Here is a 5748-nt window from a genome sequence, read left to right on the forward strand (position 1 = left end):
AGGAAGTGAGCCTTGCCAACTGAAGCAGGGAACTGGCTAAGGCAGCTGCACCCTGGTCTGACCATCAGAAAGCAAGAAACCTGAGAACTAGAAAGTCAAGGCTCACCGAACTATTTGTCCGTCTGCCCTTGAATTAACCCATGTGTTTATCGGCCAGGTTGGCACAATAAACTAACTACCTCAGTGTGAGAGGGAGGGGGAAAAATGAGGAGCTGATACCAAGGGCTCAAGTAGAAATAAAATGTTTTGAGAATGATGATAGCAACAAATGCACAAATGTGCTTGACACAATGTGTGTATGTATGGATTGTGATAAGAGTTGTAGGAGCCTGCAATAAAATGATTTTTAAAAATCTTAAAAATAGCATTTTTTATTACATATATGGAAATCCTGTGGTTTCCATGAAGGTAACTCTTTATGGGATTAGAAAGCCTCATCTTTCTCCATATAGAATAAAATATATTGTATATATGCATGCACACACATATAGCCACAATAATTTTTAAAAGGCAAAATATGATGCCTTTGCTGGTATTGGTGTTAAGTGCTGTTGAGACAATTCCAAGTCCCAGTGACCCCAGGTACACAGAAGACAGTACGATCGGGTCCCGTGCCGTCCTCTCAAACACTGTCATGTCTGAGCCCAGCTCTGCAACCCTGTGGCAACCCACCTCTAAAGGCAACGCTCGATGCCCGGATCATGGCAATGAGAAAGTGGGCGGGAGGAGAGACTCATGTTGCATTTAGGTTACTGGCTTGATTATCTACATAGAAAAAGAAACGGGTTAAATTTCCAAAGTAATTGAAGCAGCTCCTTAGTCCTTGAAACCATCCCAACTTTATTTTTCTTTGCGAGGATGCTTCAGTCTCACCTGGACAAATAAGATCAAGTGAGATAAATGGAGAGTATAAAAAACCCCAGAAAATGTATGTAATAAAAAATTATACTGGCTAGCGGTTGCTTCAATAGCAATGCATCTTGTTTTTAAGCCAATTTGGGAAAAGTAGGTGAAGTTCAATTTCACAACAACAACAAACTGATTGACAAGCCCAGTCAGGTAAGGTTAAACATCTCATGGCCTCTTGACTTAATTTAGACAGGATCCAGGAAAGGGAGGATATAAAAGATGGCGAACGGGTAGTGATGTAATTGAGGGCAAATTCGGCATCAGCAGAGTTAAAAGAGTAGTCAGCATCTGAGCGTGTCAGGAAGGAGGGGTGGGAGCTTGCGGTATCAGAGTGGGAAACCGTTCAGTATTGTCTGTGGGGGATTTTGTGCTGAAAGGAAAAAAGAAACTCAAAACTGTACGGAAAGAAAATGAAATGTGTTCAATTCACTTCCACAAGCCCTTATGTGAAATTGATTCAATTCCATTTTCCAAACATGTTTGTGTTAGACCCTGAGCTTGATTGTTGTTGTGCGGTGCTGTCGAGTCTGATCTGACACAGAGCGACCCCACCTTCAACAGAACAAAACACTTCCCTGTCTGGTGCATTTTCACAATCACTGTGATGTTTGAGCCCATTGTTGCAGCCACCGAGTCGAGCCTTCTCCTTGAGGGTCTTCCTCGTGCTAGGTGTTGGAAATACAAAGACCAAGAAGATTTGGTCTCTTCCCTACACCTTTCACCCTGTGTGCAACAAAGTAAAGAGGAATTCATTCTGTTGGAAAAGGTTGGAAATATAACATTGCAGCAACTTGCTTAAAAACAACCACCACTATCACAAAACAAAAACCCCAACAAACTCCAGGGCATAACCTTTAACAATCTCTCTTTAAATTCCGATGAACGAGTGCTTGACTGCTACCCAAGGGGTTGGCAGTTCAAATCCACTCAATAATTCCACAGGAGATAGACCTTGTGCTCTGCTTGAGCTTCCCTCCCGCATTAAGGGACGCTAAGAATGATTTAAATCACGGCAACTGCTAGCAGGGTCACAGTGACTTCAGAGTGGCTCTATTAGAATCGGGTCCCTGCTCTATTTGGAGTAAGAAAGTCTGTATTTTCACGGTTGCTGTGAAATCAGCTCTGGACGCGTGGCAACTCCAGGAACTGGAGGATTGGGTCATTGTGACCCATCGGGTTTTCCTGGGCTGGCTTTCAGAAGTAGACCATCAAATTTTTCTTCTCAGTCTGTCTTAGTGTGGAAGCTCCTCTCAAGCCTGTTCAGTATCATGGCAACACACAAGTGTCCACTGAGAGATGAGTGAGGGCTGGACTAGAGGTACACTGGCTGACAGATTGAACATGTTTTTTCTACAGAGGTGAGAATACTACCACTGAACAACCAGTGTCTCAAACATTTTCCTGAAGAGGCTCAATTATATTTTGATACATTTAAGAGTTTTCCAGTTCAATTTTCGGCATTTCCTCCCTCATTTAGGCAGATAGTAGATTTCAAGGTTTCTTATTGTAGAGAAGGCTGTGGTAGTTGGTTTGTTTCTTAAACATTAACGTACTGAGTAGATAATGCACCAATTCTCTGATAAGAGGCTCCAAATGACAGAACTCTGCTTAGAGATCTGATGTAGGTGGAGAAGGAAGGAGAAACGTGATAGGACTTCCCACCACTCATCTCACCCACATTCATCATAGAATAGAAGGGCATTAGATGAGAGGAGGAGGTAGGCTAGGGGCCTTGGGGGAGGAGGTGTTGGTTACAGCTTCCCAGAAACACCTGGAGAGGTTGAAGGATGAAGGGAGAGACTACAGAGTGCCTACACAGTTCAATAAGCAGATGGAACGCCATGCATGGTCAGGTACTTGATGGGACCATGCAGGAAGAAATCATATCTCAGCGATGAACCTTGTGAGCAAACTGATGCTTGTCTGAAAGTCTGTCACAGAATTGTGGTAATAAGCAAACTTCCAGAACCTTGTCATTATCCCAGGGAGCAATCTGGACATTCTGCAAGCTCTTGCGGTTCAGTTTTTTACGATTCTGTCACTATCAACATTTGAATCCCAAATAAAATGAAATTTTTTTTATTAGGGGCTCATACAACTCTTATCACAATCCATACATACATCAATTGTGTAAAGCCCATTTGTACATTCATTGCCCTCATCATTCTCAAAACATTTGCTCTCCACTTAAGCCCCTGGCATCAGGTCCTCATTTTCCCCTCCCTCCTCCTTCCCCTCCCTCATGAACCCTTGATAATTTATAAATTGTTATTTTGTCATATCTTGCCCTGTCCAAAGTCTCCCTTCACCCACTTTTCTGTTGTCTGTCCCCCAGGGAGGAGGTTATATGTAGATCCCTGTAATCGGTTCACCCTTTCCAACCCACCCTCCCTCCACCCTCCCAATATCGCTACTCACACCACTGGTCCTGAAGGAATCATCTGCCCTGGATTCCCTGTGTTTCCAGTTCCTATCTATACCAGTGTACATCCTCTGGTCTAGCCAGATTTGTAAGGTAGAATTGGGATCATGATGGGGGGGGGGCGGGGAGGAGAAGGAAGCATTTAGGAACTAGAGGAAAGTTGTATGTTTCATTTTTGCTACATCACACCCTGACTGGCTCATCTCCTCCGTGAGACCCTTCTATAAGGGCATGTCCAGTGGCCTACAAATGGGCTTTGGGTCTCCACTGCAAACTCCCCCCCTCATTCACAATGATATAATTTTTGTTCTGATGATGCCTGATACCTGATCCCTTTGACACCTCGTGATCACACAGGCTGGCATGCTTCCTCCATGTGGGCTTTGTTGCTTCTGAGCTAGATGGCTGCTTCACACCTTTAAGACCCCAAATGCTATATCTTTTGATAGCCGGGCACCATCAGCTTTGTTCATCACATTTGGGTCTCCATTCAAGTAGTCCCTCGATGCAAGAATATTTTCTTCTATTAAATTGGCATTCTATGATGCTTACCTTACAGACACAACCACTGAAGACAAAGCAGGTGAATAAGAAAATGTGGTGAAAAAAGCTGATCGTGCCTTGCTATTGAAAGATATAGCATCTGGAGTCTTAAAGGCTTGAAGGTAAACAAGCGGCCATCTTTCTCAGAAGCAACAAAGTCCACATGGACGAAGCACTCCAGCCTACATCATCACAAGGTGCTGAAGGGATCAGTTATCGGGCATCAAAGGAAAAAAATCATATCATTGTGTGCTCACCTCCCATCAGGTATCAGGCAGAAGACCCAAAACAAGCAACCATTTTGATGCAAACAAGGGGGGTCGGAATGGAGACCCAAAACCCATCAATAGACATTGGACATCCCCTTACAGAAGGGTCACAAGGAAGGGATGAGCCAGCAGGGTGCAACACAGCACTGAGGAAACATACAACATTCCTCAAGTTCTTTAATGAATCCTTCTCCCCGCGGCCGTGCCCCCCCTCCCCCATTATCATGACCCCAGTTCCACCTTGAAAATCTGGCTAGACCAGAGCATGTACACTGACTGGTACAGATAACAGCTCTCAACACACAGAATCCAGGACAGATAAACCCCTCAGGAACAATAATGAGAGTAGTGATACCATGAGGGCAGGGCGGTGGTTCTCAACCTTCCTAATGTTGCGACCCTTTAATAGAGTTCCTCATGCTGTGGTGACCCCCCGACCATAAAATTATTTTCATTGCTACATCATAACTGTAATTTTGCTACTGTTATGGGGGTCGTTGGACCCCCAAAGGGGTCGTGACCTACAGGTTGAGAACTGCTGGGCTAGGGGGAAGGTTGAGGGAAAGGGGAAGGAAGGGGAACCAAGCAAAATGATTGACATGCAACCCCGCCTCCCCATCTCCAGAGAGATGAACACCAGAAACATGGGTGAAGGGAGACCGTGGATGATGTAAAATAGGAAAACAAAAACAATTTATAAATTATCATGGGTTCACAAAGGTGGGAGGGTGGGCAAAGGAGGGGAAAAAAGAGGAACTGATGCCAAGGGCTCAAGTAGAAAGAAAATGTTTTGGAAATGATGGCAACAAAAGTACAAATGTGTTTGATAAATTGATGTATGGATTGTTATAAGAGCTGTAAGAGGCCCCAATAAAATGTCTTATTAAAATAAATAAATAAAGTGGACGACTTTATCCTGCTGGAGGTAGAGATTTGAGTCAAATTTCAGGGTGTGAGGATTCCACATTGAATTGCTGGTTTGAAGTCAGAAATACATGGTCATATTTCCCCAAATTAATCAATAAAACCTTATAAAACACAATGGCACATGGGATAGCTTTAGACTGGGCAGCCTTATGCTCTGTTGTAAATGGGTTCATCATGAGTTGGGGCTGACCTGAGAGCAGCTAACAACAACAAAAGGGATAAAACAAAATGTCGAGGGATTAGGGCCTGAAAACTTTGAGGGGTGACTGGAGAGACAGGACCCTGGAGAAGGGTGCCATGCTTAGTAAAGTCGAGGGGCAGTGGAAGTGAGGAAGGCCTTGGACAAGATGGATGGACACAGAGTCTGCATCAATGGCCTCAAACAAAAGCACAATGGTGTAGATGGTGCAGAAACTCGGCAGTGCTTCTCTCTGCTGTGCATAGGGTCAGAATACACTCAATGGCCCCTAACAACAACATCTTTGAGAAGCATTATTCAACCTGTTACACTGGCATGGAGTCATTTTCACTTCTGACGACTCCTTATTCTCAAGCTTGATTGTCCTTGTATCTAATTATGTTAGTCTGGGTACTTTGGAGAAACAAATCCACAGAAACTCATGTATAAGAGAGAGTTTTATATAAAGGTTAAGTGCACATCAAGAAAACATCCCAACC

The sequence above is a fragment of the Echinops telfairi genome, unplaced genomic scaffold (genome assembly GCF_000313985.2).
Source record: "Echinops telfairi isolate 266 unplaced genomic scaffold, ASM31398v2 ScPeMD7_7467;HRSCAF=8505_0, whole genome shotgun sequence".
NCBI classification, from domain to species: domain Eukaryota; kingdom Metazoa; phylum Chordata; class Mammalia; order Afrosoricida; family Tenrecidae; genus Echinops; species Echinops telfairi.